Genomic DNA, 16250 nt, shown 5'->3' on the forward strand with positions numbered 1-16250 from the left:
CACTCACCTCAGCCTCCCAAAGGCGCGGGATTATAGGCTGAGCCACCGAGCCCGGCTAGTGATATTTATTTTTATTCCACTATGGTTTGAGAAGTGCATGGCAGAATTTTAATCTTATGGAATTTTTTAGGCTTGATTTATGGCCGAGGATGTGGTCAATATTAGGGTAAGTTCCATGTGGTGATAAATAGAATGTATATTCTGTGGGTTTTAGGTGGAATGTTTTGTAGATTAAATCCATTTGGTCAAGTGTCACATTGAGAGTTTGAATCTCCTTGTTGACTTTTTTCTTGATGATCTGTCTAGGGTTGTCTAGGATTAGTGGGGTGTTTAAGTCCCCAGCTATGATAGTGTTAGAGTCAATATCTTTTTTTAGTTTACCTAGAAGCTGCTTTATGAAAGTTGGTGCTCCTATGTTGGGTGCATATATGTTTAGGATGGATATTTTTTGTTGATGGATTGAACCTTTCAACATTATGTAGTATCCTTCCATATTTTTAAAAAAAATTTGATAGCTTAAAGGGTATTTTGTCTGATATTAGGATTGTGACTCCTGCTTTCTTTTGTGTTCTGTTCACTTGAAATTTTCTTTCCCATCCTGTTACTTTGAGTCTGTGAGTATCCTTTCTGGTGGGATGACTCTCTTGGAGACAATATATTGTTGTCTCATGATACTTTATCCATTTTGCCATTCTATGTCTTTTCAGTGGTGCATTTAGTCCATTCACATTCAGGCTAATTATTGAGATGTAAGAGTTTATCCCTGTCATGAGGTTCTTACAGAGGTTGATGTTGCTGCTGTTTGTTTACTTGTTTGTTGTCTTTCTTTTGATTTTTGGGTTGATTCATGTGTGTTTTCAATCTTTTTCTTGCATTTTTGGGAAGGGCATTGTTGCTCTTTTTTCCTTTCTTCTGTGGTTAAGACTTTCTTAAGTGTTTCTTGTAGAACTGAACTGGAAGCAGTATAAAATCTTAGGGATTAGAAATCTGGGAAGGATCTTAATTCTCCATCAGTGATGAAACCTAGCTTAGTTGGGTAGTTAATTCTTGGTTGAAATTTTTTATCTTTGAGAACTTTGAAGCCTGAAGTATTTCTGTAGATAGATCTGCTGCTGTTCTAATTGGTCTTCCCTGGTAGGTAGTCTGATCTTTCTCTCTTGCTGCCTTTAGGATTTTTTCTTTTATACCTACTTTGTGTGGGTGAATTAGTATGTGTCTAAGAGTTAGTCTTCTCATTTGTTCATCTCTTGGTGATTTTGTTTTGTCTTTCTAAGCTTCTTTTCTATGTTTTCAACAGTTTGGGTTAGTTCCATATTTTTGTCCTCAAGTTCTGAGATTCTTTCTTCTGCTTGATTAATTCTGCTTTCCATGCTTATCAGTTTGTTATTTATTTAATTCACTGTATTCTTTATTGCTGTTTTCTCAGTTATCAACTCCTTCATTCTTGCCTCTTGTCTCTCCTCATTTCTATTTATTCTCTGTATTAATATCCTTTTTTTTTTTTGAGTTGGAGTTTTACTCCGTCCCCCAGGCTGGAGTGCAGTGGCACACTCATGGCCATCCCAGCATTGACTTGCTGGTATCTGATGATCTTTCCTCCTAAGCCTTCCAAGTAGCTAGAACTAAGGCGAGCACGACCATGTCCAGCTAATTTTTGATTTATTATAGAGACAAGTTCTCACCAAGTTGTCTGGGCTGGTCTCAATACCACAGGCTCAGGCAATCCGCTCACTTTGGCCTCCCAAGATGCTGGGATTACAGGCTGAGCCACCGAGTCTGGTCTATATTAATATCTTGATATATGAGTTTGTGGTTTGAGTCTAGTCATTCTGGGGGCTCTTCATTGTTTGGGTTCCAAAGTCTGTATTCTCAGTGGCTGACTTCCCAGGGACGTGTATGAGGCTCATATTCTTCCTTTGGTTTATTCTCTTCATTTGTGTAGGTTTTCTATGTCCCCCTCCCCTTTTTTTACCTCTTCTTTAATTATGTTGTTCACTGATGGGAGAATACCTTTTATTTCTGTTTGCTCAATATCCTATTCTTCCTTATGTAGATCCTCTGGTTTTTCAATTCTGAAGCTGGACTGTGGGTAGAAGCCTGTGTGCTTTGCAGTTTTGAGATTTAATTAAGGGAGGAGCTGTGATTCAGATGCTATCTGCAGATTCCAGTATCTACTGACAGTTGTGTGGGCCCCTTGGAACCCATTTCCCACTGGCTTACAATCTGTCCATGCAGTGGGGGTGTCTGTTTGCTCCCTGAAAGCAAAATGAGATAAGAAAAGGGAAAAGAATGGAAAAGGAAGGAAGAGGATGAAAGGAAGGTGGAGAGAGAAGAAGAAGAGGGAAAACAGACAGGCATACCAATTAATGAATAAACAGAGAAACAAACACAGAAAAAACATAATAGACAAAAACATTCAGTCAATCATACAAACAAACAAAAACTCCCCTGTTGATGTACTCTCCCTCAAAAATATCTATACACAAACAGAAAATCTAAAAAACATTAAAATAACAGAAACAAATCAAGTACCAAAAAGTAAATAAAAACAGAAAGAAAGAGAAAAGAAAAAAAAAGCAAAAACTAAAACAAAAAACAAACAAGAAGAAAAAAAAACTTGCCCTGTGGCCATTTCTGTAACTCCAGGTTCCTTTTGGCTGCTAGCTCCGCTTTAGGCAGTGGCTGCTCTAGTCTCCAGCCCTCCCCTCTGCTCTTAGTGCAGGCCAATTGGGTTCCTCTCAGCATGGGCCAGATGCCCCGTGGACTACTGTGGGAAGAGAATGGATCAGATCCAGAATCACCCTAGTCGCTGCTGCTGCTGTCAAGTCTCCTACTCAGATGCAATGTGTCTGTGACTGTTCCAGCATGGGGGAGGGGCATCTGTCTCTATGAGTTCAATGAGAGGATAGTCTCTGGGTCACAAGATGGAGGCTGTGCGGAGCTGGGCCAGGCAATGCAGGTCTTTGCCCATCCCAGGACTGAGAAGATGGCACCCACAGGCATCTCATCACCAGCATCGGAGCTTTATTCCAGATTTCCATGACCTGCCTTCTCCACAGTTCCTCCTGCTTGTGCCCAGTCTGCTGCTGCAGGTGATGCCGTGGGCCAGGTGCCAGGTTGTGAGGGGTGGCTGTTCTCTGCTGCTTCCTCTCAAGAGAGCCCCAAGAATGGCAGACAATCCTGTGCACCTGGGTCCCCAATCTCAGAGCATTGGTGGGTTGCAATCACCTCCAGAGGATAGCCCCTGAAGCAAGAACCCAAGTCTCTTCTCAGACGGACTTTCACTCTCCCACCGGCACACATCCACTCGCGCAGAGTCTTTATGGACACTTGCTTTTGCAGTGACTCTCACAGTTTGACCTGTTCCCTCGCCATCTTGCCCGGAAGCCAATGCATATGTTAATTAGCTTGATTTAGCAATTCCACTGTATATACATAGATCAAAACATTGTGCTATATGCATAAATTTATGCAATTTTTATTTGTCAATTAAAACATTTTAAAAAAGGTAAATACAGAAAAAAAAGAAAATTTAAGTTGTAACTCAAGGACAATTGGAGGCATTTTAGCATATAACTTAATATCTGTCAGCCTCAATTTCCTTATCTGTAATTCAGGAATAATAATGTCTGCCAGTCGGTCACAGTGGCTCACACTTGTAATCCCAGCACTTTGGGAGGTGGAGGCTAGAGGATTTCCTGAGTCCAGGGGTTTGAGACTAGCCTGGACAAGTTGGTAAGACCTTGTCTCTACCTTAAATCAAAAAATTAACTGAATGTGGTGGCACACACCTGTAGTTTCAGCTACTTGGAAGGCTGATGAGGAGGGATCTACTGAGCCTAGCAGATCGAGGCTGTGATGGCTGTGAATGTGCCACTACACTCCAGCCTGGGTGACAGAGTGAGAGTCCAACTCAAAAATAAATAAATAAATAAATAAATAACTGAGTATCACATGTTCTCATTCATAAGCAGATCTTGAACAATTATCATAATACTATAAGAAAAGGATTGACAGTAGCAGGAAACTGCAGGGGTGGAGTGGGGAGGGGATGGTGGGATTAGCAGTAGTGAGAATCTGCCAGGGGAGGGAGGGCACATAAAGGTACCCGCATAATGAACATTTGTATACCTAACTCTGAATTGTACCCCACATCTTTAAAATAAAAAAATTAAAATAAAAAAAGTAAATAAATGTCTGCCATATGGCTTGCGATGATTAAATAAGATAATGTGTAAAATGCCCAGTAGTGTTGGCACTTAATAATCTGAAGCTGTTTTTATGATGATCATAATATAATACAGAAAAAGTTTTCAGTTATCTGTGCAACTCTAAATTTCTGAATTAGCAGACATAGTGTACAACTTCTGTGTTCCTTCTGTGCTAGTTTGTTCATTCATTCCTCCATATACACATATATGTTATTATATATGTATATAGCAGTGTATTTTGTGCCAGGTACTATGCTAGGCCAGGGCAGAGATAATCCTTGTCCCCTCATGATTTAACATTCTAGTGGAAAGAGCCAAAAATCAGCAAGCCAATTGAGAAATAGGATAATTTCAGCTATGACTGACTTGCTATGTAGGTTATGTGATAACTTGGTTGCAGGGAGCTTCTTCTTGGAAGAGGCAGTGAGAAGAGTTCCCAATGAATTGAAAAATACCAAAAGAGCACATATGGTAAAATGAAAGTGTTTCTTTAGCATTATTAGATGGTATGAAGTGTTGATGGGGGAGAAGAAAAGACACAGAAGGAGGAAGCAGGAGCCCTCTCATTCTACTTTTGAGCAGCCCTCTCATTCTACTGAGCAGCCCTTGCACTCTACTCAGGCCTTGATGAGGTTCCTTCTCTATCCTGAACACAGACCATGGCCCCGTGGTCTCCATGGCCAGGGAATCCAACCATGCATTAACCTGCAGGAAGTAGCCTAGATGCACCCAAACATTTTGTAGGAAAATGGGGATAATTGAAAAGAGCATAGTATGGGTGCTGGAATTAGACCATCTGGGTTCAACCCGAGCCCCACCCCTAACAGCTGTGGAAACTTCAGGAATACTTCACCTTGCTAAGTCTCAATTTCCTAAGCTGTACAAAGTGGGATATTAATAGCAATGACCACCGAGGTTATTGTGAGGATTGAATAAATTAATCTATGTAGAGTGCCAATGCATAGCAGCCACTCAATAAATATTAGCAATTTTTGCTGTTGTCAGTTTCCTCAGCGGCAACATCTCACTTGACATCTCACCTATCAAGTTCAACCATCAACTGTGGAGAATTTACGGTCTTTCTCTCTTTTTAAAAGAATATGAATGATTTTAAAAATTATTGTAACATGAATGATTTTTTCTACTCAGATCTTATGAGGAGTCTCTAAAGATTCCTGTCAGAAATTTGGTGCGCTCAGAAGAGAGTTCCCTAAGTATGCTGAGAGGTTAGTCATTCAACCCAGGTGGCTTGGATTTATGAAGCAAGTGGGCTTTTCATTAGTCTTCCACTGGGATATCATCAGACACCAGATCATCTCATCATGGTCTCTACGAACTGTCATTTTCACTTACTCATATGTTTCTTCTATGTTAGCTGAAATATGGCCATTGTCACTTTGCAGAAGCTAGGGGCTTTCTGTCCCTTCAACATCAGGAAGTGTTCATTCTCAAACAAGTATTTACTGAGCACCTACTATATCTGGTAGTGTTTTCCAGAGCACACAGCACTTAACTCTTTTGGGACCCTGTGAAAGAAGTCATGGAGTTTGTGTGGCCACTTGATAGTAGGTAATTATCTGTAGTTGACATAAAACTGTCTATCAAAAGATAGACACAAGTGTTTGCCTACATATAATCCCAGGTCCTAGGTGGTTGACTGTCTTTCCTGATTTTGTCAGTTACTGAAAGATACTAGCTTTGCATTCTTTGGGCAAACTTTTCTTTCCTTTGTAGGAGAATACTCTTGCCCAAACTTTCCTACAATGACACCTCCAGTTAGGTAGAAGATTTACTTTTTTCTTGTTGATAGTTTTCTTTCAGTCATTGTTTTTACTCAGAGTAGCTTTTTCATTCTGTACCTGAGCCTCTCACCACACCATGGTGTTAATTGGCTATGAAAACCATGTGTCTGCGTGTGGCCAAGGCACACTGGTGGGGGTGGAGGAGGATGAGCAGGGGGAGGAGGGTGAGCAGATGATTCCAACTATTTCCTTGTCTTGATTAAGATAGTTTTGAACTGTGAGGGAAAACACTGCTGACATCTCTTTACACGTTGGGCTTTCCCTAGAACAGGATCTTGTGACTCTGACATAAATATAAACTTTAAGGCTGAACAAGATATGAATTATAAAGGGATTACCAATAACAAACACCAAATAAACATTGATTTATAGATTGGTGATCCTCAAGAGAAACCTCTTCATTCTGTACTATTCTATCAAAGCAATGGAGGGTAAGCATGTATTCAAATCCAGGAATGATTTTTACTATGAACGACAAAAACCCCGACTAGAGGCTTATTTCCTCATGTAATAAGCTGACATTATCAGCTTGGTGGCTCAATGATATTAGATCTGGCATCACTAAGATTCTCTTGACTTTTTTTTTTTTCCCGGATAGCAAAATGTCCCAGCTGGACATCACATCTGTGTTTAAGGCAGGAAGAAAAGAGAAAGGAAAGGATAGTGCCAAACATATCTTTTGTTTTTATTAGGAAAGTAAAACTTTTCTCAAAGGCCTTTGCCTGACTTCCCTTGATGGGTCATTACCAGAACTGGGTCACATGGTCATCCCTTGATACAAAAATACCTGGGAAAGTTGGCACCGAGGTGGTCATGATTGATTTAGACCAGTCAAAATTGATTCCCTGGGATGGGACATAGTTTCACCTTTATCAAAATGAAGATTTTTGTCAGCAAGAAGAAGGAGAGATAGATGTTGTGTAGACAGCTAACAATATGTACCTCATGGTTCATTTTCTCCATAATTTTTGCCTTCAGGATCCTCATAGAAAGACTGTACCATGAAATAACTTAAGAGGACCACTGTTTTCAACTTATTCTCACTATGATTCAGGCCACACAATAGGTGTGAACACCCACCTGTAAGTAGGTCAATGTTCTCATGTTGTGGTTCATATTTTTCCAAGGACACTATCTTTTCAGTTCACACCTACATAGAGACCAACAGGTTTATCTCATTCCTCAAGCCCCATCTCAGCTCATTTCCAAAATCTTTCAGCAGCTACAGGGCACATAGTCGAGCTTTTCTCCTTGTCATGGTCACACACATACACACACATTTTGGGGCTGATAATAGATGGACAAGGGGGATGTTAGTAGCAGATGACTATTTCAGACAACAGATGCTCTTTGTGTTGAAAATGAAAAGCAAAACAAGTCTCTGAGCCCTACACATGAGAGATTCAGAGATAATATTGGATGAAAGAATTTAGCATTAGTAGCAGAGCCCTAGGCAGCAAGGAGAAAACATTGTTTTTAATCATTTGTGGCAAGTAAGTGAAGTGCCTATACATTTACTATTTATTTCAGCCTTGTCTTATGTTAATGTTTTCTTGTCTCAGGTTACCTCCCCCAGTAGCGACAGATTTGATTCATGGATTTTTGGGTTGTAATCCTGGTTCCAGAGTGAAGGTTGGAGGTAGTTGGGTAGAGGGAAGGGTGAGACAGAAGGGGATATTGAAGACACAGTATGTTACCGTGCCTTTGGAGGGGCACCTCTTCACCAGGACCACTCTTCCATCAGTGTAATGGACAGCAGCCAACTGCTGTGTGCTGCACATCATTGCTGTTTGTCAGTCATAGAACTTACATTGACTTTGTGTTTGCATTACCTTTCCCAAGTGGAGTAGAGGTGGGTCATCCATTCAGTACCAAGAAAAGTCTTCTCCTCATCAAGGAAGAATTGCTAACCTTGAACCCTTTCCTATTGAAACTTCTTCCCACTCTGGGGTCAATCACGTTGGACTCAACCAAAGGAACTCTACGTAGCAGTTTCTTTATTTGTCCATCTAGTGGGTAAATAACTTTATTGGTCTCTGACTGAAGTTTGCAGTTTTATTTCAAATGGCCTGATGTTGTCCTGACAGGGACAGACCATTAGATTGTGTTGCCCTCTTTGAAGTCAGTCATGGGGCTGTTAGCAGGATTAGCTGGAAACATTAGATGAAGCTGGGATGGAACTCTTCTTCTCAAGACAGAAGCACATTCATCTAAATTGAGATAGATGGTGAGCTGTTGGTGTTACACTCAATGACAAAGATACAGACCCTAGGATTAGATTAGAAGTGAATAAAGGGCCTGGGTGTGGTGGCTCATGCGTGTAATACCAGGACTTTGGGAGGTGGAGGAAAGAGGATTGCCTGAGTCCAGGGGTTTGAGACCAGCCTGGGCAACTTGGTGAGACCTCGTCTCTATAATAAATCAAAAGATCATTTGGGCATGGTAGTGTGTACCTGTGGTTCTGGCAACTTAGAAGGCTGAGGAAGAGTCCCCTGAGTCCAGCAGGTCAAGGCTGTGGCGGCCGTGAGTGTGCCACTGCACTCTGGCCTGGGTGATAGAGTGAGATTCCTATTCAAAAAAGAAAGAAAGAAAGAAAGAATAAAGAAAAAGAAAAAAGAAATGAATAAAGGGTTTGGGAGGATTTCCCCAAGCCCTGGGCAAGTGGTTCGTCTGTGTTTAAAAGCATAGAGGAAGTTTTCTGTGAACATTTATGCTTTAACCGACTCACAAGTCGGTGAAAATGCAAACTCAGGATTTTTAGTACAGAAGCTTTGATGATTATATCTTTTAAACATTTAATAGAAAACATTAGAAAACATGGAACTTATGCATTGCTTTTGGCTGCAGGTAATTTTAAATGAAAAATGAAGTCGGTGCTGTTTCCTTCTTTCTTTCATAATGTACTTATCAGTTTAAGAGTTTTAAATTTACTGTGTGGAAAAATAATTGAAACAAAATATTTTAAGTGATTTGAGCCAACCACTTCAGCTTATTTTAGAAGGTGAAGGAAAATAAGAACTATCACAGCACTGGCTGGTTAAAAATTGGCAAGCATTGTGTGTGGAGTATGGCCTTTTTTCCTAAATAAAATAAGAATCTGTAACTGGAAGATTGTTTGCTTCTGAATCCTTAGTACCTAGAACAGAATCCTATACACAGTGGGGCACACACGTGCCATCTTTGCAGGACCAGTGTGTTCTCATTTTTCTATCTTAAAAATAAATTTGGGGATAATTTTAGATTCACAGAAAAGTTATGAATATGTTACAAAAAATATCATGTACACCTTACTCTGCTTCCCCTGATGTTAACGTTCCCTAATGTACATCTGTTGAAACTTACAAGTTAATGCTGGGACGTTTAGTTTGAACTCCAGAATTTACTCCGATTTCACCAATTTTTTTCACAAATCTCCCTTTTCAACTCTAAGTTCCCATCTGGGATAAACACATTTATTTAGTAAAGAATACATTTTGAATTTCTTATGTAAATGTGCGAACATCCTTATGATAAAGATAAATGATACTTATTTCTCCAATTGAAGTCTGGTGGAATTCTGAGAGCTGTGTTCTCCTGTCACTTGTGCTTTGCTTCAACCTATTTCTCCATAGTACCAAAATAAATGAACAGAAAAAAACAAAAAACAACTCAAAAAGCCCCTGGAGTTTTCTTAACTCTCATTTCTCTCATTTCCTGCAGCTAAGTTTTCCCTTATCTACCCTGCAGGAGAAAACTTTAGGATAGTAAAAGGGAGAAATCCTCTTTCTGTATTTCTAGGGGAATTAAGTGCCTCCAACTCTGATGAAACTGATTTATTTCCCTTAGGACTCTGTTTCCCTGACTCAGCTTCCCTTCATTTCCTAGTGGGGTATGTTTACCAGCCCTAATCTGCTACATTGCTCATGAGCTGATGCAGAGAGCCCAGGCCTGCCCAACTTTCACAGGAAAGTTTGCCTGGGACAAGGATGGGTGGGGATGGGGCAGGGGAGGCTTTTCAGGGAAGGATGTTGTGGGCAGAAGTCATCAGTTTTATCCTTTCTAAACTCGATGATCTTATTTCTATTGTATGTTATTTCCCGAAATGAGCCTTTACAAATGTGGTTTCCAGAATCATTCTAACTTGACCTTCTCATGGATAATCACTTTCACAGGAACCTAGGTGTAGGAAAGTGCCATCAGCTTCCATGAGGTTATGTCTGTCGTTATGCAATCCCAGTTCACTGATGAAAAACTGAGGTGATTCTTTTGAAGGAATTTATCCACAGTGTAAGGCAAACTTGCATCAAATGTGAGATGAGGCTTGTGATACCTTTTTTGTGCTTTATGTTTTTATCTTTATTCCTGATGTGTCCATGAATTATACCATTTTCACAGGGGTGTTTTCTACAAAGTCAATTTAGGAGGCAATAAAAACATTTTTGTTCCCATCTTATGAAGTAGGAACACTGACACTGTTGAGGAAATCAATTAAAAACAAAATGTTTTCCTATTCAGAATTCCTCTCTACCAAGGTAGTAGAGAAAGAAAACATGTGTATTATTGAAGAAGCATTAAACTAGAAAGTGCTACACATCACAGGCAGTTCAGTAAGAGATTGCAAAGACAGAAAAAAGTCTTATCCCTTAGAATAGCCAAGCAGTTACAAGCTATTGCATATATGTTTTCAAAAGAAACAATAACTAGTCCTCAAGCAAGAGGGCTTGACAACACCATTTATCACACATAGTTTATCTTAACTTCTCCTAGTAATTAGGGTGACTGTCTGTTTTAGCTTTTTGGCTTTATTCAGAAGAAAAACCTGTTCATGACAGGAGGTGACTTTGCAAATTGGAGCAAGGCGCCCATGGAAGTTAGGCTTCCACCCTCCCACAGAAACTGGGAGATGGGTACTATCATCCTTGATGATCGCATTTCAAAAAGATGACTCCCAAGTCCTTGAGAAAGACTTTCCTGGGTCATAAAGCAGATAAAAAGCCTATCTCGTTTTCAAAAGGATTTATATACATTTCAAAGAAAAGAGAAAGCATGTGTAATGATAGGTTTTCTAAATGCTCTAAGCAAAAGGAGGTGGGAGAAACCTCTTTGCTTATTTTCAACAGGCAGAATTAAGCCTCTTATTTTTAATTTTTATTTGTCTTTATACTGCTACTGACTCTATGGACCATCCTAGCAGGCGCTAACCCCAGGAAAGTCTCTAAGAGGGTAGGCTATACTTTCTAAGTTTTAACATGTGGAAGAATTACTCAGGAAACATTTAAACTGCAGGTTCCTGACTCTACCCAACAATCCCACCCCCAGAGATTCTCATTCATTCTGTCTGGAAAAGGGCTCAGGAAGCTGAGTGATTAGCAATACCCAATGTGAATTTCTTACAGATGGTCCTCAGATCACACTTTGGAAAACCCTAGCATAAGAGACAGCTCTGGAGTCAGACCCATCTGGCTTTGGATCATTCTGAGCTGCTCGGTCTCAGCCAGGTCCCTTCTCTCAGCGGCAAAGTTCTTATGTATAAGACCATTTACTTATCAAGGCTGGGTGAGGATGACAAGAATGAATGTAAAATGCCCCAAACAGTGCACGTGGCATGTAGCATGTGCTCAATGAATAGTAGCTGCCATTGCTGTTATTATGGTATAAGCCATTAACCTTAATTATAAAAATGCTTAGAAATAGACTTTCAATATAAAGTTGCAAGATCACAAAACCCTGAGGAGAATCTGACCTCATAAATGCATTATGTGGGGGAGGGTGGGATTGGCAGTTGAGGGAAACTGCTAGGGGAGGGAGGGGGCATACCTCATCAACAAGGGTACCTGCATAATCAATGTTTGTTTACCTAACCCTGAACGGTACCCCACATCTTTATAAAAAAAAATTTGCGGGCTGGGTGCAGTGGCTTATGTGTGTAATCCCAGTACTTTGGGAGGCAGAGGGGAGAGGATTGTCTGAGCCCGGGGGTTCGAGACCAGCCTGGGCAACTTGGGGAGACCTCGTCTCTATAATAAATCAAGAAAAATCAGCTGGGCATGGTGGCACACGGCTGTAGTTCCAGCTACTTGGAAGGCTGAGGTGGAAGAATAGCCTGAGCCCAGCAGGTAGAGGCTGTGGTGGCCGTGAGCATGCCTCTGCACTCCAGCCTGGGCGACAGAGTGAGACTCCGACTCAAAAAAATCCTAAAAAACAAAAACAAAACATTGCTAATAATAGAAATAAAGTTGAGCTAGAGCAAACAAAAGAAAGTGAAACATTTGTTATAAGTATACGGGGTGTCATCAGGAAGCCTGAGTATCAGTTGGATGCATATTTAAGAGATCTGGGAGGCTGAGGGCCTGTGCTGTGGCCTCCTCTTTTTATCTCTGTTTGTTTTTTGAGAAGCTGATTCATTCTGTTTCCTCTCTGTAGACAAAGTCCGGCCTGGAATGTGAACCTGAGGCCAGAGATGGGGTAGGGGAGGCTGCAGCCTCTTGCTGACCACCATGGTGATAGCATGAAGAGCCCAGAAGCTGAGGGTGGAGGAGAAATTCAGCATCCTGGTAGCCTGGGTGAGTCCCTGCATCAGCCCAGGACCGCCAGCGTTGGGCTTCCTGTACCATGTGGCAAATAAATACCTCTGTGTTTAAGCCACCCCAAAGTCTGTGTTTCTGATACTGTGGCTAAGCACTTGACTTAAAATGGGAGCCATGTAGCAGTCATTTCCAAATGGCACTGGGGACAGTTGCACTTGTTCTTTTCTGACTGTGTTTTGGGGGAATTGTGCCAGATTCTGAATTTATTTGCTTGTAGTGTTTTGCCCTAAGTTTTCCCTTTCTTAGGGGGACAAATGCAGTCTGGTCTCTGCTACTAAAGTCTCTGTGTGGGAGGAGCACTCTGCTTCCCAAAGGTGTGTCTGCCTCTCCTCCCAGTCATGACAGAATCGACAGAGAACTTTTGTCAACAACATGTGCCCCTTGCCTTTAAACTGTTCCCTGCCCAGGGTCTAATCTCCTAGTGCGCTTCCCTAAGACCTCCGCCAAGTCTAGTTTCAGTAAGGAGTGATACTCCCCAAGGAACTATTTTTGTCTTGCCCAGCTAATGTTTCTGTTTTTTAAAAATCTGGTGGCATCAAGTTGAGGGGAACCCATACACCATACAAGAGATGTATCAGGGGGATGGCACCAGGTTTAGCTACCTCATTGTTCCATTTGTACCCTTTGTTAAACACAAATTATTTCCACCCCAACTTGATGCTATCAGATGTGATTTCTTTCATAGACAGCTGTGTTTACCTACTCACTGATGTTCTCCTCACCAATCTCCCCATGCCCCACGCTATCTTTTTGACACCGTAACCGGTGTCAGACATCAGATTTTTTTGGGGGAAAACTTCTGGGTTTTAAATATTATCTCAATACTTAAAAACAAAACAAAACAAAATAACGATACTGTGTAGATCAACTAAAAATGTCTAGAAGCCACCTGATCACATGACCTTTACTTCAGAAGATGAAGCTCAAGTGACTTGGCTTAATGCACAAACTTCTCTTGATTCTGTCCGTAATGCCTCTTGTCTCATTCCCTACTTCTCTCCAGTAGTTCTAGAGCTACTCAATGCTACATTTCATAATTTACCTAGTTTTACTTCCCCATACTTGTGACTCCACAATCTTTGGATGTGCTGTTCCCGGCAATGTCCTTCCCTGGCTGATTAATTTGGTGGATAATTCATTCTTTTAAAAATTAAAAATTTTTTTGTTTTTGTTTTTCTTTTATTTCAATAGCTTCAGGGGATACGCATAGTTTTGGTCTGGGCTTTGACTGTACCCATGACTCCCACCTGTGCTCATACCCGATAGGTGATTTTTTTGACCCCCTTCCCCCTTCAGAGGTCCCCAGTGTCCACAATACCATTCTCATGTCTTTACAGATCCTTAGTTTAGCTCCCATTTGTATTAATAAGTGAGAACATATGATGTTTGGTTTTCTGTTCCTGAGTTTGTTCACTTAGGATGATGTTCCAGTTCTATCTGAGTTGCTGCAAAAGACATTATTCATTTTTTTTGATAGCTGACTAATATTCCATGGTGTTGATATACCACATTTTCATTATCCACCGATTGATTGATGGGCATTTGGGTTGATTCCACATCTTTGCAATTGTGAATTGTGTTGTGAGAAACATGTGGGTGCAGGTGTCTTTTTTATATGATGACCCCCTTCTTTTGTGTAGATACCTGGTAGTGGGATTGCTGGATCAAATAGTAGTTCTACTTTTAGTTGTTTGAGAAATCTTCATACCATTTTCCATAGAGGTTTTTCTAATTTACACTCCTGCCAACTGTGTATTAGCATTCTCTTTTGTCTGCATCCATGCCAGCATTTATTGTTTTTGCTGAGGGTTTTTTATTTTTTAAATAATGGCTAACCTGGCTGGCATAAGGTAGTATCTCATGGGGGTTTTAATTTGCATTTCTCTGATGATGAGTGATGTTGAACATTTTTTCGTGTTTGTTGGCCATTTGTATATCTTTGTTTGAGAGATATCTGTTCATGTCAATTCTTTTAATTAATTAAGTTATTTGCTTTTTTCTTGCTTACTTGAGTTCTTTGTAGATTCTGGATATAAGTTCTTTGTCAGATGTATAGTTTGAGAATATCTTCTCCCATTCTATAGATTGCTTATTTGTTCGTTGATTATTTCTTTTGCTGTGAAGAAGCTTTTTAGTTTAGTTAAGTCCCACTTAATTATTTTTTGTTTTTGTTGCATTTGCTTTTGGGTTTTTAGCCATAAATGCTTTTCCTAGACTGATGTTCAGAAGAATTTTTCCTAGGTTTTCTCCTAGGATTTTTATGGTTTCAGGTTTGACATTTGAGTCTTTAATCTATCTTGAGTTAACCTTTGTATAAGGGGAGATGCAGGGATTAAGTTTCATTTTTCTGCATGGAGCTATCCAATTTCCCCAGCAGCATTTGTTGTATAGGGTGTCCTTTCCCCAGGGTATGTTTATGGCTGCTTTTGTCAAAGATCAGGTGGTTGTAGGTGTCTGGATCTATTTCTAGATTCTCCATTCTGTTCCATTGGTCCACGTGTTTGGTCTTGTGCCAGTACCGTGCTGTTTTGATTACTACAGCCTTGTAGTATAGTGTGAAGTCAGGTAATACAGTGCCTCTAGCTTTGTTCTTTTTGTTTAGAATAGCTTTGGCTATTTTGACTCTTTTTTTGTTCCATATGAATTTTAGGATTATTTTTTCTAATTCCGTGAAAAGTGACATTTGTAATTTGATAGGGATTGTGTTGTATCTTTAGATTACTTTGGGTGATATGATCATCTTAATAAATGCTGATTCTTCCAATCTATCAGCATGGAATGTTTCTCTGTGTCCTCTACAATTTCTTTCTTCTGGGTTTTGTAGTTCTCATTGTAGAGATATTTCATCTTTTTGGTTAAATCTTTCACCTCCTTGGTTAAATATATTCCTATGTATTTTAGCTTTTTGGCTTCTATTGTAAATGAAATTGAGTTCTTGATTTGATTCTCAGCTTGGTCGCTATTGGTGTATAGCAGTACTACTGATTTGTGTGTGTTGATTTTGTTTCCTAAAACTTTGCTGAATTCATTTATCCAATCCAGGAGTCTTTTGGAGGAGCCTTCAGGATTCTCTAGTTATAAGATCATATCATAGGGATACAGAGATAGTTTGATTTCTTCTTTTCTGATTCAGACACACTTTATTTCTTTTTCTTGTTTCATTGTTCTGGCTAGGACTTCCAGTACTATGTTGAATAGGAGTGGCAAAAGTGGGCATCCTTGCCTTGCTCTAGTTCTGAAGAGTAATGTGTTCAACTTTTCTCTCTACAGGATGACATTGGCTTTGGGTTTGTTTTATGTGGCGTTTATTATTTTGAGGAGCATTCCCTTTATGCCTATTTTGCTGAGGGTTCTTATCATGAAAGGATGCAGGATTTTATCAAATGCTTTTTTTTCTATCATGTGATTTCTGTTTTTAATTCTGTTTATTTAGTGGATCACATTTATTGACTTGTGTATGTTGAACTATCCTTGCATCCCTGTGCTAAAACCCACTTGGTTGTGGTGTGTGTGTGTGTGTGTGTGTGTGTTTTAATGTGCTGTTGAATTTGGTTTGCTAATATACATATATATATTTTTTTGAGTTGGAGTCTCACTCTGTCACCCAGACTGGAGTGCGGTGGCCGCTCTCGGCCACCGCAGCCTCGACCTGCTGGGCTCTGGTGATCCTT

The sequence above is a fragment of the Carlito syrichta genome, unplaced genomic scaffold (genome assembly GCF_000164805.1).
Source record: "Carlito syrichta isolate Samal-C Ts95f unplaced genomic scaffold, Tarsius_syrichta-2.0.1 Scaffold304001, whole genome shotgun sequence".
NCBI lineage: Eukaryota > Metazoa > Chordata > Mammalia > Primates > Tarsiidae > Carlito > Carlito syrichta.